This window comes from Equus asinus, chromosome 24, assembly GCF_041296235.1.
Source record: "Equus asinus isolate D_3611 breed Donkey chromosome 24, EquAss-T2T_v2, whole genome shotgun sequence".
NCBI lineage: Eukaryota > Metazoa > Chordata > Mammalia > Perissodactyla > Equidae > Equus > Equus asinus.
This window is the reverse complement of record NC_091813.1, coordinates 54,262,322-54,288,556: the sequence shown is the minus strand read 5'-3', so window position 1 is coordinate 54,288,556 and position 26,235 is coordinate 54,262,322. Positions and strand designations below refer to the sequence as shown.

General features: G+C 35.9%; 1 long non-coding RNA gene across 1 annotated transcript in view; it reads left to right on the top strand.

Annotated features, from left to right (window-relative positions):
• The window catches only part of LOC139041847 (uncharacterized), a 257,958-nt gene extending 231,941 nt beyond the window's left edge, over positions 1-26,017 (top strand). The window contains exons 4-5 of the long non-coding RNA XR_011497854.1: positions 14,006-14,069; positions 24,558-26,017. This is a non-coding gene — a long non-coding RNA (uncharacterized lncRNA). The remainder of the gene's footprint in view (positions 1-14,005; positions 14,070-24,557) is intronic.
• Positions 26,018-26,235: the final 218 nt, after the last annotated feature.

Genomic DNA, 26,235 nt, shown 5'->3' with positions numbered 1-26,235 from the left:
GTGGAAGAGATGCTGAAAACTGGCACAAATAATAAGACTGCAAAGTCAGCCACTTACAGTTGAGCAGCATTAGAATATCATATGTGCAATGAAAGTGGCCTAGGGATGTAAATAGCGTCCAGATTTCCATGAAGCAGAACTAGTTTGATAGAAGAGGATAGGAACTCCCAAATTTCTGTTACAAGTCATAGAATTTTTAAAAAAGAAGTTATTAAAGGGAAGTGTTAATATAAGTTATGGCACTTTTTGTATACATACCGCTGTATCTCCTTTAACCTGCAATGCTGAAGAATTTAAAAGAAAGCAGAAGTCTGAGGATGCAGTGGAGAAAACCAAAATTAATCTTACTCAAGTGCATTAGCATTAAGAAGCACTGGCAAGCCACTGCAAGGGAATGTAGTAAAAAAATAATCTATTATATTTGCATTGAATTTTGCAGTTTACAAAACACTTTTCTACATAGCTTCTCATTTGATTCCTTCAATAGCTGTTGTTAGACACTATTATCCCCATTTAATGGATGATAAAATAGATTCACAGTGTTTACATGATTTGTCCAAGGTTTCAAATATGCAAGTGGCAAAAATGGGACAGGAGTCATATCTCCTGACTTTTATCCAGCTTTGGCAAATGCACAGTAGCTGAGATATAAAAAGAAATGAAGGCTGTCAGAATCACAGACTTGTATTCAATGCAAATTAAAACTCTTTGAGGAACGAAGCTGAAAGGAGATGAGTGAGGACATTACATAATGTGCTAGAGAGAGCAAACAAATTTCCAAGACAAAATGTTAGGATGAGGGGCCCAGAGATTCAGATATAATGGAGGGGAACATCCATAGCCTGAAGCAGTACCGTTGTTAGAAGGCTTATTTTCCATGTTAAGTCTTTAAAAAATATAATTCTTAATTGCCTCTGATCTTAATTTTAAACCAATTTCAATTTCTTTCAGAGTTTTAAAGCAAATTACTTTGGAATAAATCAGAGAGTTATAGAAACTCTTCATTTCTGAGACACTTATGCTCTTTTTTTGTTCATCACTATCCCTCTGACTTCATTGCACCTTTCACCATCTATCTTATTTATGATTATCTATTGTCTCTTCCTTCAACCACGGTGTAAGCACCATAAAGGTAAGAAATTTGTCTTCTTATTTTTTAAGTCACTGCTGTAGCCTCAGAAACTGGAGGTATTCCTGGAGTGAAGTAGGAATTAAGTATTTCTTGAATTTATTAATGAGGAAATAATTAGTTGAATTGTGATTTCCCCCACCTTTTTTTTTTACTAGTTCCTTCTTTTCCTTCTTCAGATCCTTGGCTGTGGAGATTCTATAACATTTAATTGTTTGGACTTTACTCTCAGGATTTTCTTTCTCGTTGTTCTTTGTCAATGTTAACCCATGATTCATTCTACTGCATTTTATTTGCAGTATCTTTTCCATTCTCAATACCTACTCTTAGTCGAAGTAACTGTCCCATGATAGCAAATTCCTTATTTCTTTACCTAACTTTAATCTCTCTGAGAATTCAATGGGGCCTGCAATTTATTTCCACATCACTATTCCTAGAATGCCATTTTAATCAACCCACTCCATTTTTTCAGGAGTGGTAATGGGCTCCTGATTTTTATCAGATGGATTACAGTTGGGAAAAGAGAATGTGCTGTGCCCCATTGTCCTGCCAACACACAATCCGTAAAACATTAGTTTACTTTCTTGATCTCTCAAGACAAGAATCTATCATTTTATCAGAATCAGAGAGGTACCACCAGCTAGGGGCAGATTCAGCATAAACAAATCCCTGTCTCCTCCACCTTCAAGACTCAAGTACAAATATATATACATACGTAGCTTTTGGTGACATTATTCACCCAATGTAGGGTCTTATCAGAAGTGGAAATTTCAATTACTCTGTAACTGCATGAAGCTTACATCAATCATTTAAGGGCTCTTTTAGTCCTTGTATGAAAGTAAGTGCCAGCAAGGTAAAATCCATGGGATTTTCCCAGATTTACGGAATAATATATCTGCCTTCAGCTTTCCTGCTTTGTGGAAATTATGTTTTCCTCTAGTTCAGTCCTAAACTCTGCTATAACATCATTGAATAGTAAGGGTTCTTCTACTGAGTTTTAAATCAATATTCCATTTCCACAAGGAAATCCATTTCCACAATCAAAATCCACTTCCACAAGGTCTATTCCTTTGAAACTCGGTGGGTCATATATCCAGGTATCATAGGTCCTGGGAAAATGGGGCAGCACGCCCTGTGGTCAAGTACACAGACTCTTGAATGAGGCTTGTTCTACCGCTTACCAGCTATATGACTTTGGGCACACCTTACCATTCTCAACCTCATTTTCCTATCTGTAAAATGAGGATGATAATGCCATCCATATTATAATGCAGTTGTATTCTTTTCAATTAAGCATTATTCATTGAGGTCAGAATGGTCATGCGCAGCATAACAACATTTTGGTCCACAACGATCACACATATGATGATAGTCCCATAAGATTTGTACCATATAGTCTGGATGTGTACTAGGCTATGCCATCTAGGTTTGTATAGGTACACTCTATGATGTTCACACAATGACGAAATCACTTAACAATGCATTTTTCTGAACACATCCCCGTCGTTAAGCAACACCACTGTAGTAAAGACTTCTCTAACAAGAACACATTTTACATTGGAGCCAGGCTCTTCCTCAATCCAGATAAAACAGGGACAATTGACTTGATAAAGGGACGCAGAGTTTTCTCAGCTGCATTCATCCACTCTGATATTTCTGCCTTATATGTGAAGGATTACCCATCCCCTTGCATTTTCAACTGCCTTTGGGGATCCTTGATAGGTTTTTACTGCTTAGAGAGACCCAAGCAATTAGGTTAATTATCCACTAACTCTCTCAGTCAGAAGGAGGTGAATGGTGCCAAATGCCACTCAATATAATTCTCCCACAAAACCCTCCTCAAAAACTCGGTGTCATAAACGCCTCTGTCAGCTGGTCTCCCTCCAAGAGATATTCTTAGCTCACAATTCTCTCCTGTAGCTTTCTGACCCCCTTAGGCATAACCATAGGAGTCATGATTGTCACTCCAAACCCATTTCTGATATCACCTGAAGCTTGTGAGGTAGTTATGGATTAATAAGTTGAGGCGAAACCCATTCATATCCCTTGATTTTGAGCACCTCATCTGATTGCCTGGAATAGAAAATCTTATCTCAAGTGTAGTAGCCACACAAGACAAGAACATATGCATAGCATCTTAAAGTAGTTTTCTTGGTCCCTAGAATCTCTGACAAAGTCACACAGCTGAAAGCTATTTCTTAGACATCACTGCTCTTTTATATTCACATGTTACATCCTGAATGATCTTATACCGACCATCTTCCATTCGAGGGAATGTATACACACATTAGACTCATGTTATCATCAGAAAGAAAAAACAAAGAAGATTCAATGACCAGGTGACCTTGAAAAATTAATCTCTGTTGTCCTAAAAAGCCGCTTGAGTGACGATCCTTAGTACATATCACAAATTTGACACTATTCTGTCTCTCATTTAAAACCTCAACTTTAACAAACCTTAACAAATGCTGGGCATATAGCAATAGCCTACTTAAGAATTGATGACTGATTAAGTTACCACATTTTTTTCTTGTGAATTTCAAATATATCTGAATGAGCAATTAACCTAAGGATTTTGAGAGAACCTAAATACATAACGATTTTTGAAATACTAATTAAAAATTAACTTACATATTTAACTTCCTTTTAAAATAACATGGAAGTATATTCTGTTTTATGTATGTTGTCATATTAGCTACCCTCCTTCTCTCCTTTAAAAAAAAAAAAGCTTCCAGTTAAAAAAATTCTCAATTTTTTTAAAAAAGAATTATATAATCACATTTTTAATTAACTTCCTTAGTGAGCACTAACATGCCGGTATGGCAGGAAAGTAAGGAAAATCCTTAGAGACCAAAAAATTACAAGACAGTACAAAAGCAAAGCACTAAATGCAGTTTGAAGTGCACTGTAGCCTTTTGTCCATCTGATCCTGGGGGCTCAGAGTAGACGTCTTCAAACTGTATACACTGTTTGCTTCCAGATTACTCTAAGACTTCCCAGTAGATGTGGGCATGGAAAGCAGCTTTAAGCAAATCAATTTCCACATTAACTTCCATCTGTATTTTTTTCCCCAAATTCACCTGCATGAGAATGTGCCTGTGGTCACACACCTGAATTTTATTGCATTAATTGTCCAAGTATGTAAACAAAACTTCTGAAGTTTTCTTTTTTTAAAAGGAAAGAAAAGAAAAAAAGGAAAGAAAAGATCCAAAACAAAACAAACATTAAAAAAGGATGATCCAAAATAATCTTGTCTGCATGATCTCTGTAATCAGCTAACTGCCTCAGCTGCTTATTCTGCATAATTTCAAATAGGAGAAGGTAAAAAATTTCCATTACTTTGACATATCACAGTTATATCTTTGATTCAAAAATCATATATCAGAGATAAGTTAACTTAGACATTTGTTGATGCTTATAAGAGGAAAATTTTCATTAAGTTTTGGCCACAAATGACTGGATGCTGAAAAATTCTTATGCATATTTTTACTTGGGTGGAAGTCTGCTCATTAGCATTAGTCAACTAATGGTCTACTTGATTATTTATGTATTTCATGTTTTTATTTTTTATACTAATCTAGTTGGAATATATTGAGGATTCTACTGTAAATAATATACTTAACAGCAATCAATAATTCATGTTTTGTAAGCCCTGGATTTATTGGTGGCCCATATGCTCTTTTTCCATTTGCTGTTAATTTCCATTGAAACTTGCTTTCTTCTCTCAATGTCATATTCATCAATGAGGGCATGAATTAATTTTTGAGACATCTATCTCATTAAGTAATACATTTCCAGTAAAATTTTATTTTTCACGTTTTAATCAATTGTGTACTGTTAATAATTGTACAGTAATTTAACATAAAGGAAATTTCTTAACATTTAGAGCTTTATAGGAATGAAAAATCAATTTCAATTTATAAATATAATTTAGTTAAAGAGACATATGATAGAGAGAGCCACAAAAAAGTTCATGCATAAAATATAGCATAATAAGATAAATTTCTGTGTAGGAAATGCCATGCAAATATGAGATGGTGAAGGAAGGCACAGGGTTGACTGAAAATGATCCAAGGTACTTACACGGGATCACTTGGTCCATGAGCTAAGTTGGATTCTTTCCTTCTTTTCTCATTATATCAGAAATGAGTTTCCAATGGGACTAGTGGCTTTGCATCCCTAGATGGGTCTAAAATTTCCCATTGGCCTCAAGATTCCAGGTGATGAGCAGCTGATATTCCAGGTATTTTTTTGGAAAATGCTGTCATTCAAATCCAGGCTTGTAGGTATGCAAGTTGTTCATGTGACTCTTCACTGATAAGGTTGCTCTCACCTTTTCCCTATAAGGAGAAAAATAAGACAGAATTCCATTCACTGGAATATAATCCATATTGCACGTTGCTCTTCTCTCAATGGGAAGATAGTGGCTAATGCCCTCTGTGTTGCTGGCTTTGGCCTTGTTAGCTTCCCCCAAATAAAATCCATTTCTAACCCACACCATAGATTGTGGAATCTCTGCATAACAGTTGGGGCTACACATGGGACTGTCTTAGCATAAAAAACAATGTAAGATTTATGAATGTTAAAATATAACATTACAATAAACTTTTACATGGATAGTGGTGGGTAACTCACTTAGACTCTATTGAACACATTTAAAAGAGTGAAGTAACAGTTTTATTCTGAAATCTCAACATTAAAATACAAGAGATTGCATATCCTGCAAGCATTTAAAATTTAGGTTGAAAAATTTTAGAAATCATAGATTTATAATCTATCAAAATTCTTTTGGGGGTATGCAAACAAAGGTAGAACATGATGTCCAATAATCTAAATATTTAATTTTAATTGATCATGCAAGTCAGGAGGCATGGACATGGGAGGTTTATAAACAGAAATCAGTGAAAGTTGGAACCATCAAGGACCACACATTCGGTGAAAAGATGAATCAGAACAAAACACGTGCCAAAAACAAACACTCCAATGCAACTTGCCTGACTTAGCTTTGTCGCTGTGTGTGAAGAGTTTATCTTCTCTTGAATTCATAACCACAGGCTACTTCTCATGAGTTTTGGGACTGAAATCATGCTACCAATGTAATCCCCAACTCTCCAAGCTGAATGTATTGCTGAAAGTGGTTCCAGGTTGGTGGTACTCCAGGCACCCAGCAGAAGCAAACTGAAACACTGTCTAGAGGAGCATATTTTAAAGTCAATCTCAAAGAATTTTCTTTTATAAGTCTCTAAGGAATGTGGGCTTTCAATATGAAGAGGCAAGGTACCAACCTCAGGAATCAACGGAAACAAGTCAAAATGGAGTGATTTTGTAAAAATGACAATATTGGCACTATTAAAAACCAAACATAAAAGAAATGTCTAACAGGATTCAAGAAATAAAGTGAAATCTTGAAAATATAATACGAAAACAAGTGAATACAGAATTAAAAATGCATATTTAAAAATTAATAAAATATCACTACTAGATAGGGGCTATATAATTATTGAAATTAAAAACACAAAGGATGGATTAAAGAAAAGATAGAGATGAATGAAGAAATTTTCCAGAATTCATCACAGAGAGATAAAGATATGGAAAATATGCAAGAGCAGTTGGGAAATATAAAAGATGGTGTGAGATTTACAGCCTTATAATTGGAGTTTCAGAAAGACATAAGAGAAGAAGTATAAGATCGGCAAGATCCAAGAGATAACTCTAAGGATGTTCCAGAATTGACAATAAACATCTATCCTCAGATTCAGGAAGCCCAATATTTCCCAAGCAGGAATTTAAATAATAATAAAGGAAGAAGAATTAAAAAACAATAATAAAGGAAGGAGAAAAGAAAGGAAGAAATTCTCACCTAAAGATATTATTGTGAAACTGAAGAATACCAAAGATAGACAGAAGATATTATAAGCTTCCAGAACGAGAAGCTAAACAACATACAAAGAAATAACAATTAGACTGACTGTCTTATTAACAGCAAGTTGGATACAAAAGAATAGAGTAAAAGCTTCAAAGGCTGAGAGAGTTTAACTATTAACAAGTAATTGTATAATTAACTAGCCTGTATCTTGGGAACATAGTCTAAAAACCTGAGAAAGTTGATTACAAACAGTATCCATTAAAGAAACATCTAAGGAATGTACTGCATGGGAAAGTGGGAAAGGAAAAAGATCCTAAAAGAAAGGTCTTAGATATGAAAAGGAATGGTGAGTAAATAAAATAATATGCATGTGACAAATTTAAACATACAATGATTGAGTAAAACAGTGATCATTTCTGGGGGTTGAATAACAATAATGTAACACTAACATAAGGGTTTGTCTTAGGTTGGATTCTCTCATGAAAAGACGCTGAACACAGTTTGAGTGCAAATTGTTTGTTTGGGAGGCAATCTCAGGAAATGCTGGTCGTTGAATGGAGAACCAAGACAGGGCAGGATATGAAGCCAATATACGGTATGCTAATAAGCAAGTGATCTCTGCGGTAACTGGTTTAACCCCTCTAGGGACCTTCCGGAGAGTCCATAAAGTGCGAGTCAAAGCCTGTGCACCTGAAGAATAATGTGGATGCAGCATTTATCCAATAACTTGAGAATCACCCTCAAGTATTCAGCTGAGAACTGACGTACTCGTACATGTGAGCAAAATCCCTGAGGCTGGAGAAAGAACTACCTAAAGGTGATCACAGCGTGCTGGGATTAATGCCTTTTGCAGCCAGCCCGACTAGAAAATTTCACAATCACCGAGCATTTGGCAGAATACTAAGAAGGGTCTTGACTCAGTACTGGGAACTACACAGTCCTAGACTCAACATTGCCCTGGTCCCGCCTAACAAATCTTAAAAGCAAGACCCAAAAGGATCAAGCTTTTTCTAAGAAACTTGACAGCATCTCCGGAACAAAGTCTGGGAATATTTACAGGAAAACAACATCAAAAAAGGTAAATCTCACAAAATCTGCCAAGAAAACTATTAGTTATCTATTACTGCATAAAAAACTGCATGACAAATTCAAAAGCTAAAAATAGTTTCTGCGCATCAGTATTCTGGGCGTGGCTTAGCTATCCACCCAATTCAGGGTCTCTCACAGGCTGAGAAGGTATCCTGTAAGCTCTGGTTCTCTTAAGGCTCAACTAGGGAACAATGAATTTCCAAGCTCACGTGGTGATTGGCAGGATTCAGCACAGCACCTTGAAGGCAGCTGTTCAGCTGGTCACCTTATTTCCTCACTGTTCACTAGAAGCTGCCTTCAGTTTCTTGCCACAGAGGCCTCTCCAACACTATGGTTTCCTTCTTCAAAGTATGTAAGCTAAGAGGGCAATAGAGTTGGCTAGCAAGACGGATGTTACAATCTCTCATAATTAATCATGAAGTGACATTTTATCACCTTTGCCATATTCTATGTGTCAGAAGCAAGTCATTAGGCCAGCGTACACTCAGGGGGAGGGGAATATGCAAGGACATGCATAATGGAGGCAGGGATCTTTGGGGATCATCTAAGATCTGCCTGCCACACAAACTAAATTTACCAGACACAGAAAGGAGCAGAGAAACGTGACTAAGAAAGAGGAAAGAAATTAATCAATGGAAACGAGGTCAGAACAAACATGATAGCAGAGAATGACATTAAAACAGTTCTTATAACTATATTACATATGTTCAGAAATTTTGGTAGAGCAAAGAAAGATATAAGAAAGACCAAATCTAAACTTCAAGAGAAGAAAACTACAAGGCCTAAGATGAAAAATACATTGAGTGAGATTAATGACAGATTAGAGAATAGAAAAGAAGTTTAGTTACTTTTTTGAAGAAGAAGAAGATTAGCCCTGAGCTAACATCTGCTGCCAATCCTCCTCTTTTTGCTGAGGAAGACTGGCCCTGAGCTAACATCTGTGCCCATCTTCCTCTACTTTATATGTGGGATGCCTACCACAGCATAGCCTGCCAAGCGGTGCCATGTCTGCATCCGGGATCTGAACCAGCGAACCCTGGGCCATGGAAGGGGACTGTGTGAACTTAATTACTGCGCCACCGGGCCAGCCCCTTAGTTACTTTTAAGACATAGCAGAAAGCTGCATCCAGAATGAAACACACACAGAAAAACAATCTGAAAAGAATAAACAGAGCACCAATGAGCTGTGAGACAAAAGAAAGAAAAAGAATGGACAGTAATTTCTCATAGGTGACAAAAACTCAATATTGACAGATGCAAGAATCTCAGCAAACCTCAACCAAGCACAAGAAATATTAAGAAAACTACAATAAAGCACATCACAATCAAATTGCTATAAATTAATCACAGACAATCATAAAAGTAGCCAGAGAAATAGATACTGTATGCACAGAGTAACAAAGATAAGAATGACAATGGATTTCTTGTCAAAAACAAGAAATGCAAGGAAAGACAATAGAGCAACATCTTTAAATTACTGAAAAATAAAACCTTTCAATCTTGAATTATATACCCAGCAGAAATCTTTCAGAAATTATGCTGAAATAAATAGTTTTACAGATATACGAAAGCTAGACTTTCTAATATATATAAAATAGTAAAATGTATAGCAAAAATGCTGGGAGGGGAGAAAGGGAAGTACGCTTTTTAAGATTCTTGTACTGTATATGAAGTGGTATATGATCACTTGAAGGTAGACTGTAGTTAAGTTTAAGATGTCCATTAGAATCCAGGGGTTGGCAAACCTAGGCCCGCAGGCCATATCCGGTCCATCACATGAGTTTATAAATAAAGTTTTATCAAAATAAAGCTATGTCCATTCTTTACTGATTATTTATGGCTGCATTCATGCTGCAACAGCATAACTAAGTAGTCATGAGAGAGTCTATAGGACTGAAAAACTGGAATATATTTACTCTCTGGCCCTTTGCAGAAAAAGTTTGCATCACTGCTATAAACACTAAATCAACCACTAAAACAACAAAACGAAGAGTTAAAATTGATAAATCAACAGAGGAGATACAATGGAATTATTGAAAAAGCAGTCATTTAATCCAAAAGAAGTTAGAAAAACATTTAAAAAGGAACAAAGAACAGATTCTACAAATAGAAAACAAGAGCAAGATGATAGAGTTAAATATTAAATCAATAATCCTCTTAAATGTAAATGTTGTGGATCATACTTCCAACCAAGTTGGAGCTACAGAGATGGATGTTTATTTTCCTTCCTGAAACAAACAAAAATGATCAAAATTTATAAAACAATAGATTGTAAGACACTGGGTATTAAACAAAGGACGAGAAACAAAGGCGATAAGCCCTATGATTGCTGTGGCTTATTGCTTAGAGAGACATTCCAGGTGATGGCTCAGGAAAGAAAAATTAAAGTGGAACCCAGCATATTCCAGAGCTAAGAGTCCCAAGAGATCAAAAGGGAATGAGTTAGCAGGACAGAATATTAGCTCCTAGAATTAACTAAGTTTGGCAAGGCTGTAGCATACAAGAACAATATACAAAAATTAATTGTATTTCTCTATTCTAGCAATAAGCAATCAGAAATTAAACTTTTAAAAATATTTATAAATGCAAGAAAATGTGAAACATATATGAATAAATCTGACAAAAGATGTGCAAGACTTGTTCACCGAAATGTATAGACATTGCAGAGAGAAATTAAATAAGACCTAAAGGGAGAGATGCACCATGCTCATAGGTCAAAGAATCGATATTGTTCAGCTGTTAATTCTTCTACAATTGGTCTACATATTAAATCAAATTCCAATCAAAACCACAATGGGAATTTTTTAAAGAAGTTGACAAGCTGATTTTAAAATTTACCTGGAAATGCAAAAGTCATAGGTAGCCAATAGATCTTTGAAAAACATGAACAAGGTTGGAAGACTTAAAACTACCTTATTTCAACATTTATAAAGCTACGGAAATAAAGATTGTGTGGGTCATATATTAAAGGAAAGATCAATAGCACAGAATAGAGCCCAGAAATAGACCTATATATTAACGTCACTTGATTTTTGACCAAGGTGTGAAATTGATTCAATGGGAAAGATGATCCAGCCAAATGATGTTGGAAGATTTAGAAGGCCCGTACCAAAACAAAACAAAACTTCCACAATTACCTCATTCACACATATACAGAAACTGACTCAAAATGAACCATAGGCCTCTATGTGAGATTAAAAACTATAAACTTCTAGAAGAAAATATAAGATCAAATCTTAGAAACCTTGGGTTTGGAAAAGATTTCTTAATATATACAAACAACAGGATTTATAAAAGACAAATTCAACAGATTGTTAATCAAACTTTAAATTTTTTGCTCTTCAAAAGAGACCACTAAGAAAATGAAAAGACAAGGCACAGCTTAGAGGAAAATATTTGCAAAACACATATACGACATAGATTTGTATCTAGAATATATGAAGAGGACTTACAATTGAGTAATTAGAAAACAACCACAGTAAAAACAAAGGGGCACAGCATTTGAACAGGTATTTCACCAAAGAAATTATATGGATGGTGCCATGGATGGAACTGTGTCCCCCTAAAATTCTTGTGTTGAAGTCTTAACTCCTCATGTGGCTGTATTTGGAGTAAGGAAGTAATTAGGGTTAAACGAGATTGCAAAGGTGTAGCCCTGATCTAATAGGATTAGTGTCCTTATAAGAAGAGGTCTCGAGAGCTCACTTGCTCTCTCCCTGCCGTGTGAGAACATAGCAAAAGGGCAAGAGACTGAGCGTGATAGCCGGGAATTGCTTACTTTTCACCTTATATCTATGGAGAAAACCATGAAAAATTCGACAGAAGGACACTCTGCATGTACATTTGTTGTGTGGAATAAAAAACATTTTAATACATAGAATTTTCAAATGATAAGCATGACAAATTCTATTGGATACATTTTGATCATTATAAATCCTTCAGGCAAACAATTACAAATAAAAATCTATCAAATGCCTGCATTTTATGAAAAACAAATTATTATGATAAATATATTAAAGTATACACAATTTTTTGTCAGAATGAAAATCAGAGGTAAGGAATATTGAGAGTCAACAATATGCAGTTAAGTTAAAGTTGTAAATAAAATTAAGAATAATATTAAATCTCCATATATCTTACTAGTTTAAAAGCACCAAAATCAACAAATATATACAATATAAAATTCAATAGAAATTCCGTTGAATGCGATGGTGTATTTGATTTTTCTAACAGGATTTGCGTGGGTCTGAATTTAGCAGAACACATCATTAAGTGTTCACGTTTCCATAATGACTAGCTTAAGTTAACCAAACTAATTCCAGAAATATTGATTTATTTCCCTTCCCCAATCTTGTTAACTACCCCAATTGAGAAAGGTTTCCATTTTATTTCTCCAAAATACGTTCATATTAAAGCCTTAGAATGTTTAAGTGTCTTCACTGAAGTTCTGTTTACATCTCCCAATCAAGATAGTCATAACTTTACCTTTAATGAGAAAAATGGTAATGTTTAAGTATTGTGTATTTCAAAGAATTACTTTGTGGGGTGAAATATAGTTTCTCTTAAAGCGTCAGGTAATAGAAAGTGTGACATATATCCGTCAGTCAATAATAATCACTGAACTTTAAAAAACAAAACAAAGGGAACTGCCCGGTCGTGTCATGGTTGGGTCCACGCACTCCGCTTCCACAGGTTATACACACCACTCATCAAGCCATGCTGTGGCCGTGTCCCACATACAAAACAGAGGAAGACTGGCTCAGATGTTAGCTCAGGGCCAAGCTTCCTCACCAAGAAAATAAATAAATAAAAAGTGAAACAAGGGGAAACACAATCCTATTAAAATAAATGAAAATATGTAAATTATTTAGAAGGAATTGAGCGAACTGTATGCAAGTGGTATTGGAATTCAATCAAATAACATTTTTTTAAATAGTTAAGTATTTGAATAACTAGGATGAGGTGGATGTTGGGGAAGCCTCAGAGAAGTGAGTAACGTTTAAGCATCTTCTTAAGGTAATTTATTTTTTGAGAAAATTTTGCATTGTGGAAGCGTGGAAATATCTATAATGTTTTAAATCAGGGACTGCTCACTTATTGACAGTAAGTCAAGTTCAAAGGTTTTTTTCTCTGTCATTAATTACTTTGGGGATGGCTGAAGACCATTAAAACAGTAATATTTTAAATCCCTAGTAAGCTTTCCAATTACCTCTGCTCTCTCAGTTGTTGTACTTTTAAACCATATTGTAGTCCTTCCACTTTTACAATGCTGTCATAAAACAACGTGTCCACGTCTAGACTGCAGTAATGAGCTGGTAGACTTTTTACGTTTCAGTTAAGCTAGGGATTTTATTTTAAAATTACTTGAACCTATCACACAATTTCCAAATTGCTTTACACACAATTCCAGCAAATGTCATGCCATGGGACTGTCTTGTGTTTTTAAGTTAAAACAATGCAAATGGCAGCTTGAATGTCAAATGAGAGAAACTTCCAGTGGCCATAGCAGTTTGGACTTTTACTGTAATCTACAGTCGTACAATTGAGCCACTTGAATTGGGTCTTTTGAACTAATACTAAAGCTGTCTTATTATATGGATCCAAATAATGGGACAGGCTATCATTTGTTTCACTAAATTGTTTGCAGTTATGACTGACAAGCAAATTAGAATAAAGCCAGAAACAGAAATAACTAATAAAGAAGGACTACTGCTAATGAATATAATTGTGTAGTTTTCAGTAACCCAAGGACTAGAAGAACAGACACAGAAGCTTGGTGAGTAAGAAGTTCATCATAAAAGCTGTCATTGTGTTATTGCATCTGGAGGCACAAGCCAATTTTTTCAATGACAATATCTCTATGTAATATGAAATGTTGTATAATAAAAATAATAAATCGCTTGTTGTCTTTGTATCACCAGGTCACTTAGCAAGGAATAAAACCAGAGAAGCTAAGTAAAGAATAGAAACCATATTGTTCCAAAGGTCAGTATAATCTCCTTCATTCTCTTTCTAAATTGCTCATATAAAAATAAAGTTGATTTGTATTGTAGTCATAAACTTCCCTTAAAGAAGAGATTAAATGCTGAAGCTGCCCGCTTGAGCATATGCAATGCCTTGCTTAATATACAGATATTTTATTTCTTGATTAAATTCACATTTTGCCATCATTACCCATGATGCTTTCTCCTTCTGAAGATGGCTTTGAAAAGGCCAGGAAACTCAAAAGTCAGTGTCACATTTTCATTATTAATTCCTCAGAAACATTCTGTAGAGCTATTAAATCCTTTACGGAAAAATTTTGAAGTCTAAACATTGTACATTTCAAATTTCATAACAGAATATACTACATAATACGATACATGTCATGCACCTATGTATGTGGTCTGGAAAAGATTAAAAATTCATTTTTAATGATTATTGGTGATGAAAATGAGCATAATAAGTAATAAATATAGTGTCTTTGTGGCACTTATTATAACAATTCTAAAATAATTTAAGTCGTTCGATATCTACCCTCTCATTAGACAGCAAGTCTTTTGAATGCAGGACAGTATGCCCTTCTTCACCACAATATCCTCCTTGCATGACATTGTGTGACAGTATCTGTGATAAATATGTCCTCAATAAATATTTATTGAATTAATTAATGAAGAAATAGTTACTATTTATTGAAGGCTCATTTATGAGCAAGCTGACCACTCAGTTCCGCCTGTTGGTTCACTTTTTGTAGACAAAGCATTACTACACGGTTGTTAATGTACAATGTGCAGAAACTGTACAAGGTCAGATATTCGCTGAGAATCCACAAGGTATACTCACACAGGCCTTACTAAGGGTAAAAGATATGATACAGCATCAGAAAGAAGGAGCCAGCAGAGAAAGGTTGAAAAATTTGTGGGTACCTTGCCCCTTGGGTCCTTTGCACAGGGTGCGCTTCCTCTTGGGATTTTGGACTATCCAGATATGTGCAAGTTACTTCGTTCTTAGGAAAGCCAAGCTGTGAGTTTTCTGAGGGGTGTTTATACCCTACTGGTCTGTGTAACAAGTTAACTCAGGTCCAAACCACCATTCAATAAATTTTTAATGAACAACGTAAACAAGCTGATACAGGGCACCTCCAGGGGACTTTCAGACTTTAGATAGATCATTATAAATCAGCAGCTACTACATTTTGTCCTTATTTTGGCCAATGGTCAGTACCATGACTCCAGACATCCCTGGAGATTAGCATAGATCCAACAAGGACCAGCTTCCCTGCACCAGGTATATATCGCATCCTGAACGATAGCTTCCCATACTTACAGGGTATCATCCCCAAGCTGATACTTCACAGGCCCCTTCAAAAGTCTGTTTCATTACCATAATAGTCTGGCAGCTTCTGGATTGTGTGGTATTTAACAGGACAACTGGGTCCCATGGTCATAGGTGCACACTGCCCCTCATTCTCTGTAAAACAAGTGTTGGCTTCCTTGGTCCAAGATGGTTTGATGTGGTTCTCCATTTCAGTGAATCAAATACTCTGTAAGTTCTCAAATAGTGTGCCAAAGTAACAACCTTGAAATTATTCTCAGATAAATTTGACTTGAGTTTTTGCCTCTTTTCAAAATCTATGGTCACATATTTAGGTAATCTTTTGGTTTTGTCTCACTGGCTGTTGATCTTATTTACAATATATGGATCTTATTCATTTAACTCTAAGAGAAAAACTTTATTTCTCTTATTTATAGAGTGTTGTTACTTACTGAGGAGCATTCTCAGATTCATTTAGTGAGAAAAGTTTCACATGCCAATATATGGCCTACTTTTCTCAACAGAAATCATTTAAATATATTCTTTGATTTCTTAATTAAGTATTGAGAAGTAGGATCTACCTTTTTGTTTGTTTGTTTTACATTAAACATGGTCTGTGCCTGGACTGTCTCTCTAACCTATACTGTACATCACTCCACCTCACTCATTCAGCTCTAGATGCTGAATAGATGTACTGGAAACACCAAACATGCTGTTTTTCCATGAGCTCTGCACTTGTTCTTGCCTGGAACATTCTTTCCTCACATATTTGCCTAACTTGGTCCCTCATTTTGTTCAGGCCTCTGCTGGAATGCCCCCTTATTAGTGAGAGCCCCCCTGACAATCCTGTCCGAAACAGCACATTACTATCATTCTTCGACCCCTGACTCACTTGCTTTTTTTCACTGACCTTATGTTTTGGGGAGAGTCCCATGATCAACCTTATTCATTCAGTGATTTGCTGAAAGGACTCATGGGACTAGAAATCTTGAGGTTGTGGTTGATTACATGAAACATTTTACAGAGCAGGGTAAACGAGGGAAGCTGATGGACCAGGTGGAGTCCGGAGGAGATCAGGTATAGGCTTCTGAAGTCCTTTCCTTTGGTGGTCGCACAAGACGTGCCTATTCCTCCAGCAACAAAATGCAACAACACACGTGACATGTTTCTCCCCAGAGAAGCCAGCTGAGGCACAATGTCCAGGCCTTCCACAGAAGCAAGCCCTCTTGGGGATAGAAAAGAGGGGAGCACTTCAGCTCTGCTGCATTAACTCTTTCCCGCGCACCTTATCATCACTTGCCCTATTGCATGTAGGTTGGTTTACTGGTCTAAATGTTTACCTTTCCCACTAGACTGTAAAATCCTTGAGGACAGGGACTTTGTCTCTCTGGCTCGTATCTCTCATGCTTAGTGTAGTGACTGGTAGAGAGGAGTTGTTTCAAAACACTAGTTAAACGCAAAAAGAAATGAACACTCACTGACTTCTGCCTAGTAGGCTATGTAATAGTTAAAGACGGAAAAGGGATAAACGGGTGGCAGAAGTGTCCACTGGCAGTGATGTTTTATAGGTATTGGGGATGAGATATGAGTACTTGTGCCCCATTTTGTTCCAAAAATATAAAGTGGAAATTTAATGCCAGAAAGTAACAAATGGAGTGGGTGACAATAATGAAATGCTAAGAAATGTAAGGTGATTATAATAAGAAGGGGGAACAGCTGTTCAGCATATTTTCTGAAATGAGAAAATGGGCTTTAATTGTGAATTAAATTCATATATGACATAAGAAAGACAGTTAAGCATGTAAGACAATTAAACCACTTACTGTGAGAGACTTTGAAATCTTTATAGAAACCATCACAAAAAGAAAAGATCACTTTTTATCGTGAGATCTTTAGCTCCGATTTTACCACGTTGTGGAGCAGACTCATTGATTCTTTTCAAGGCCTCTTCAGATCATAGGATTATTGCTAAAATATTCCCATTCCATCCTCCAACAGTAGCTGCATATCTGATAAATATTATTCAGGAATGAATGAGGCATAAGAAAGCATAAAATGCATATTTTCTCATCATTTGAGATAAACAATTTTAAAATTTTGCAGATTTTTTTGCTGTTTCAAACTCTGATGTTAATTTAAGCTTACTGAAACAAAATCTAGATCTTTCTTTGATCATGAGTTTAAGGATGTGAAGTGCAAGTGATGGAAGAAACTGAATGATGGAAAATAGGATGGAATAAAGAAGAATGAAATGCACCTCCCAAAGAATCACATAATCAAAAGAATAAGAAATACTAAATTGCAAATGTTGGAAGAAAACAAATAACCTTTATAATGAGCGTAATTGAAAAATATGATGTATGTTATCATATGGACAATTTACATGTGCTCAATAAACGTTTATTGATATACATATATATATCTTTTAATCTGTAAAAGTGATCTCAATGAAATTTTACCAAGAACTTTTGAAATACTTATGTTTAAATAAAATAACACAAAAAGCAGCTTTTAAAGCTCCTTAAGAGTGTTGAGATTTTGTTATCTACCTGTGTGGATTCTTCTTAAAGTTATTAAAAACAAAACAAAACCCCTGTAACCTTTGATAAAAATGTGCGTTAGAGGTGATAAAAAGCAAAAATCCCTGAGCTGTTTTAAAGACATCGTGCTAATCTCTAAACACAATGAAGCAGAACAAATGAACTTTCAGCCTTTCCTTGGAAAGAATGAACGATCTGTGATAAGCAACATTGCACAGCAAAGAGCAAAGAATGTAAGCCTCCCATAGCCCTCAAACGTTCATTCCTCAGTACTTTTCACCTATTACATTTCCTGTTTCACTCTTTTTTAGTCACAAACACAATTTAAACTCTTTTCCTTAAAAAATAGTCCAGAGTCTAAGAACACACACAGAGGATAAATACAGATTACTTAACAAAATAAAAACTTCCCTTTATCCTGTCCAAAGTTGGATATTTTATAAGGACAGTGGGACTCAGAATCAGGGTGTGTATTTTCTGGGCACAAGCTGTCTCCTAAATATTAATCTGAATGAAAGCACTGATTTAGAAACATACAAAAAGGTGTAACGCACGCCTTCTCCCGCCATGCTCATTAAACCTGGTGTGCCACAAGGAACGATCCTGGAAAGTTTAGGATAAATGCAGTCAAGAAAAATAACTAGACTTCTTAAACAAAATTATTGCATGTATTTACATGCTCCTGAAACAGAGGATGCTGTTCTAGGAAAGAAGTTGTGTACAGATGGTGCTGAAAACCCAAATATGCTTGATCGTGATCATTAAAAACACTATTGGGCTTCTCATGAGAATAAAGGTGTGCCTCCTGGCCTGATTCTAATGAGGACAATTAAATTCTGCATACCTAAAATCCCTCTCTGACCCTGGCTTGGGGAAGTCGATTACTTTCGATTATGTACTGCTGTTCTAGGCTATGAAACTAACCTAGCTGTTGTTCAGCCCAGAGACAATTGCATTTCAGTGGTGGGCAAAGTATTATGCTTCGTATGCTATGAAGTAAAATGCTTTCATATAAGAATTTTTATCACAAATTTGTCATTAATATGGATATTTTGTTCTATTTTCTGGAATGATATAAGTGAAAATATCACGTATTTACTACATCTTGAGGAAATAAAAATCAGCTAAAATAGCAACATGGTAAATATTTTATAACTGTCTTCTATATTTGATATAACTAAAATAAGTTATATGAAAACCACATCAAATACGAATCATTTTCCTAAGAATTTAATATATTAATCTCTTTTATTACATTATTTTTTCTATAGGAGTCAGATGCTTACCCCTCAAACATCACAGTATAGCATCCATTTCTCACTGGCCTGTATCCATGTTTTCTTCTTTTATTTAAACCAGAACTGATTTCGAGAGAGAAACAAGTTTCTGCTCCCAGCAGGCCTCCCTCTCATTTCTATTTAAACCAGAGACTATCATTCTTAGCAAAGTTAAAGCAAACGAGCAGTGAGAAGAGTCTGGAAAGGCTGTTATTTTGTGCTTGCATAAAGCAGTTCCTGTTATTAGTGACTCGTCTGCTGTTCAGCCTCTTAGTGCTACATCCTGGTAGCTAGTTATAAAATTGTTAGTGTATTGGGAATGCAATTTGTGTCTGTGAACATTCTAGCAGCGCTCGATAGACCAGGTGCATCTCATTAGGATGATTGGCAGTTGCATGATGAAGCTTCGGCAGGAATAGTGGTAACTGAGAGGGCCAGCCACCCAAACAACAGAACAAGCTCTCCTGTCTTCCCCAATTCTACCTTACCACACAAGGGGGGCAGTGAGCAGGCCACTGACAAGTCTACCTCCCGCTGGAAGGAAGTACTGAGTATCCAGGTTTAGACTGCCAAAAATGGTATGAAGTTTGGTTGTTTATGTAAGTGTAATTAAAAGGAAGCTTTGCAATTATACTTGTTCTTATCTCCAAGAGTCTTACCCCCGTGCTACTGCAAGCTGATAAAGTCACCATGGCATGAAATTAGACTACGTTCTTAATTCCACAAATGTATGTGTTGCCTAATTTCAATTCCATTTTGCTTTGAATTTGTTTCATCTTAATCATAGGTTAAAGGGAACATTCAAAAGCAGTTTTATTATATTTCTAAATTTCCAAAAAGGTTAATGAAGTTCAACAATTCAGTTGAATCTGAAAATAAAGGAAAAAAGTATGATTGTTGTAGTCTCATTTTTAAAACCACTGCATAGAGCCTGGGAAAATCATTATAATAGCTACATCCTGTGAACAAACACATAGTAATTATATAAAATTCCTTCCTTTTTAAAAATTTCAGTATACTTTTATTTAGTGCCTACTGTCTAGGAGCAAAGCAATCTTGAATGCAAAATGCTTTCTAGAATAAGATGCATGTTCTCAGAAAACTTATTCAGAATGGCAAATAATTATCCTCTGCTGCTTTTATTCAAATCAATTTCTAATGGGGTCTCTGGGGATATCTACTTTTCTTACATTTATGGTAAAAATATATTTGCACTTAATGTAACTATGATTTTTTAAAGAATTACAAAATTCATGTACATATAGTTAGTGTTTCACAATATAAGCTGGAAATAAGTAAGAGCAGCTTATACCAAAGTTTCTCCAACTCTTTATGGGCAACTTTCTAACCAGTAGAATTCAGATGGGTATTCATTAAAACCATCCATTGCATTCAAAACCCTTGTTAGATTTACACGGTGTTAATTTCCAGAGCAAAGAAATCACAGAGAGGATAAGCCATTTCACATGCTCTAGTTATCAGCTGAGTTAGGCCCTAAATATCATGATTTTGTCATTAAGGCACAAGAAGATGCTCTCGTTCTCTCATGAGTTCTGCCCTTGCTCATCTAGATGTCAATAGAATACTAGAATTTTCATTATGAGTCTCTAATAACTATTATAAATGAACTGGAATTTGGAATCATAATGATAGTTTTTTCACAAGTTCTATCCAAGATGTGCCAAAATCAACCTATACCCTATTTCATTCTCACTGGCATAAGATAGCAGAATGAGATAGGAATCCAAATGCCAGCCATATCATTGTTTCTTGCTTTTTAGAAACTGTACTGAGTTTTTGAGTAATTTTGGATGCCCAGGAAGTTTTTAACTTTGGTGATTTATCAGATAAAATATTGGTGGATCAGTTTTCTTCATGTGACCTGGTAGAAATATTCTTTTTGCTGAAAATATTACCATTTTATTTTCCTAAAAACAACTCTAATACAGTCTGAAATATTTACAAATGATATGATATGATGTTTGGAATCAGCTTCTAAACAATACAAGATGAGAGAAGTGGATGGCATATAAATGGGACATGGCTAGTCACAGACTGATGTTTGCTGAGCACAAGAAAGTTCTTTCTACTATTCTGCCTACTTTTATATATGTTTGAAATCCTCCTTAATAAAGATTTTTTAAAAACAGTCTTCTACCTTAGGAGTTGCAAACTGGTGCTGCGGGCTAAGTACAGTTGCCAACATTTGACCCATACAGTGCTTGGAAACTGGGAAAGTCCACATAATAATCTGAGTTCCCACATTTTCTTGAAAAGTCAGACGTGGCAACATTGAGACATTGTTCCCTCATAATAAACAGAGTGCAGAGTAGTAGCTGCTTCCTGTAGGAAAGGACGTGCATTTGCTGCAACCCTGGAGCACCCTAATGGATTACGTCTGGCTGACTTCACTTACTTACTTTGCCTCCCTGGCTCTTGCAACTATTTGCAATGTTTAGGTTAGGGAAAAGTTTTCACTTTCTTATTGAAAAATGCTGCTACTGAGAACCATTCAGTTATTTATTGTGACGCATATGGGCTCAACGTTGCCATCTTCTGATTTTTCAAGAAAATTTAGAAACTCAGATTATATGAAATTTGTCACTTTACAAATACTATCTGGATCAAATATCAGTCACAAAAGTGACCAATAAATCAGAATACTTTCTGATGTTCTTATAGGCATACCCAAAACAATTTGATTGTCTATGAAAGGGCTAAAAATTAAGTACAATGGAGAATACCAAGAAGATATTTTAGGTCCTGAAATACAAAAGAGAAAACCTTCCTCCTTATCATCCAAGATTTATAGTGTGGGCATGTGAGCTTTTGCATCAGTTATTTACTCATTCAGGATTTGTGATAATCGAAGTGTTTTATTCTTGAGCTCAAATGTTAATCTTGCTATGCTCCATTCAAAATCTAATCAGCTACTCTGATTACAGTGATATAATAACATGCATATACACATGACACACACACACCTTACTGCATATTAAAATATATTTTCCAGTTCAAGAAATTGTAAATCAAGCATAGAAAAGTGAAAGGAGAATAAAGAAATACACCAGTGTTGCAGTGAACAGAAGCAAAAGAAGAAAAATGAGTTATGGATGTCGTTATATATCATTCATGTTTAAAAGAACTTTTGTAACATGAATATTCAATTTACAAAGGCTTGTTATAAATCAGCCATCATCAGTGAGAGATTTATCTTGCTTGCCTGTGTGAAATCATAACTCATTGCTTTATGGGGAGAAAATCATAGAGTAAATTGCTAAATTCATTAAAAACTTATATATTACTGTCTAGGAAAAGACCAATTGATTGAACACTACTAAACCATCTAATAGTCAATTCTTCCACATAAAAATTCTTTAATGAGCCTTCATTAGAATAGGTATTTTAGATGCACTTATGAGAGAGAAAATGATGCAATGTCAGGTTAACTATTTTTTATAGTTTGCAGTGAAAGCTTCCTGGGAGTTCAACATAGAAATAATGTTTTCTAAAATTTGATGATGAATGGTTTTATCCCATCCTGGCTGAGGTACTGTGACCACTGAGGAGGTGTATGATATACAGGGAATTTCAGTACCAACACTGGACCTCATGCTTACAACAGCTTCACATTTGAATTAAGCCTAATAACAGTGTATTTGTTTTGTCCTCTGGCCTTTCGAGTTCAGGGAAGCCCATTAATATCTTGATGTAGGAGGAGAGTGAAAAAGCTGCAGGGTAAGTCTCTATGTATTCACTCAAATAAATGAATGAAATACCAACCGTGAAAACTTCCTCTCCCAGTTTACACAGGACAAATGGCATTTACAGGGAGATATGTAACTCCTTTTGAATGTCGTGTATATCCTTGGACAGATTTTTTTTTTTTTAAAATAGCCATTCACTTTATAACAGATAGTCTGTTTTCCTAGGTCATTAAGGAAATATTAAAAATTGACTTAGACTATCATAGTTGGAATTAAATCACTAATACATGTGTGCTGTGACTACCTTTGCCTCTGCTGAAATCTAGGAGTTGGGAAGAGACAACTGGAAATGTACCTTCCAGGGTTAAATTAATAAAGTATGGCTTTGCAGTGTAGCTAAGAGTATAAGTGGATCACTTGCTCTTTTAAGTAAAAAGGTCAAGGTTCCCTTAGCCGATGTATATGTATCTGTTAGGTACATCCTCTAAGAGCAATTGGGAAGCAATTAACTTTTCAGTGGGACATAGTTTCAACGCTGGATTTTGTTCCCAGAAGTTCTATCTTCCTTCTTCACCTATGCCAACCCTCACACTTTGAAGATGACATTTTAATTATCAGAATCATTAAGAAATGAGCTTCTACTTGAATCTTCTTAACAATTCCTTCTGAATTTTCTCATAGAGTTTACCTGCCTAAGCCAATGACAGGCACCTAAAACTTTTTCAGTGGCTGTCAGGATCACAAGATGTAGTCATGGTTTTCAACTTAACTAGAGACATTACACGTTTATTCTCCTGACTTTCCCCTCCATCCTCAGAAAAAGAGCAGCAGACAATTTTAGTGGGCCAAAGATAAGCATCATATTACAGTTTATAGTCTTCACACATTTTCTCTTACTTTATTTTACAACGTCATCCCGAAATAATGGCTATATAATTTTTTGGCCCCATCTCTCATGGAAGATATTATTTTCCTAAATGCAGGGCTAATAATACCACCGACAATAATCTTGCTGGGGCAGCCCACAGCACTGAACCGGGAAGATGTTAACCCTACCACTTAAAAGGGACCAGGAAGTCCACTTTCACTGAGTGTCTGAGACGGGGTATGTGTGGCTGTGGGCATTCTCTCTGTCCTAAAATATCCCATCCACTCTTATGATTCATTAATCAGAACATGTTTTGATGACCCCGAAAATTTCTTCTCCACACTTGGCGCCTAAACTTCCCACTTTACTGCCCCATGCATTTGGGTCCTCACAACTTTCTAACCCCTGTGCCTGAGAACTCACAGGATTCATTTGTTATAACAAATTCTTCCCCATTCGCACTCCCCTCATAATGACATTTCTTCCAATTAATGCATTCCTTCACATTAAAGAAACAAAAAGCGTGGGGCCCATTACAACCATGTAACCTCATATTCCTAGAATCAACTCCTTATCCTCCACAGACCTGAGAAAACTGAGAGTTCGAAGAACATTTTTAAAAGGAAAATTTACAAAAAATGCAAGTTTATTTGTTGGTGGAGGGCGCTGGACCAGCTAATTGGAAAAATGCTGAGAAATACAAGTTGTCTGCAGATAAGATACAAAAGAAACTTTTCTTCTTATACTTCTTTACTTGACCATTTTTAACCTTGTTTTCCATTTCTCAGATATTTCTGTGAAGGCCTCTGATGGGGTGACGTCAGTGCTATCAAGACAGAATGATGGTTATTTCATGCTCTCCTTTGAGCTTACTCATGAATTGCAAACTACTTAAGGGTAAAGTCAGTGGCTTCCTCACATTTGTGTCTTTACCACCCAGCACAATGTTGGGCACCTGTCAAGCACTAATTAAGTGTGAGTTGAATTGATGGCTAGAAGAATAAATGAATGAATGAATTGTAATGAATGAATTCTCAGGTGTTCTTAAGACCAGAGTCTGAGCTTGGTGTTGCCAAAGATTGTGACGTCTATCAAGACATAGATGAATAATGATTGTCCAAGTATTGCTGTTTCAGTGATTTGTTTTAAAAATAAATATGATATTTTATGTCTTCGATCAAGGATATGTTTCTAATAAACTCACTTTCACTCCTGTGCACTCTGATTTGCTCCTGGGATAAATAGAAAGGACTAGAAGCTAGTGAAGAATGTCAGACATGGTCATCTTCTGTCCTAGGTATCTCGCTGCAAATGTTGAGAATCCCTGCCTATGGGATAAGCTCTTGGAATGAAAAACTCAGACACCCCTACAAACAAGTGATTGAACAGTGACTCAGAGAGGCAGCTGATAGCAGGATGGGGAGGAAAGAAAGGAGAGAAGGAAGTCCCCAACTGTGGGTGTTAGAAATATTCCTGAGTCTCACTTTTATACACCATTAACTAAAACCCTTCCATTCCATCCAGTAAGACTAATCAGAGCAGTTGGGGATACTATTCTGAAGAATATAAAATGCTCCTGTTGATGAACCACATTTGCTTTCTTATTTTCAGGGTGAATTTCAAGGTAGTAATGATCACGGCTCATTTAACTCTGGAATTCTCTTGCTCCTGCTTTACTTTCTATAGCTTAGTTAACTTTTACTCCTTGTTATGGTTGACTTGTGTTCGTCCCAAAAAGAAATGCTGAAGTTCCAACCCTGAGTACCTCAGAATGGGACCTAGTTTGGAAATAGGGTCTTTACAGAAGTAATCCAGTGACAATGAGACCAGTAAGATAGGCCTAACCCCATATGACCAGTGTTTTTACAAAATTGGGAGATTTGGACACAGACACACACACACAGAAGTCGATGTGAAGACACAGGGGGAAGACGGCCATGTGACTGGAGTGATGCATCCCAAGCCAAGGAGCTCCAAGGATTGCTGCAAACACCAGAAGCTGGAAGAGGCAAGGAAGGATTCTCACAGCCTGGCTGACGTCTTGATTTCAGACTTTAGCCTCCAGACTATGAAACAATAAATTTGTGTTATTTTAAGCCATCTAGTTTTGGGTACCTCGTCACAGCAGCCCTAGGAAACTAACACACACCTTCTAATCTCATCTTAAATGCTACTTCCTCTGGTAAATCTTCGCTGACAACATTCCCCACAGATAATGGGCCTATGCTATCTTCTATAGCACCATACCTACCTAAGGTGTGTAGTAAACACTCACTAATATGAATTGAATGAATAAATTATCAAAAAATGGATAATTGGCTAATTCTTGGAGAAGCTGGGAATATTTGCAGAAAATCTTTGTGTTAAGACTTATCCCTATCAATCACTTCCAAGAAATTAAGGACTGTATGGCACTTGAAGTAAAATGTACAGTTCCATTAAATTAAATTGTCATTTTGATAGTTA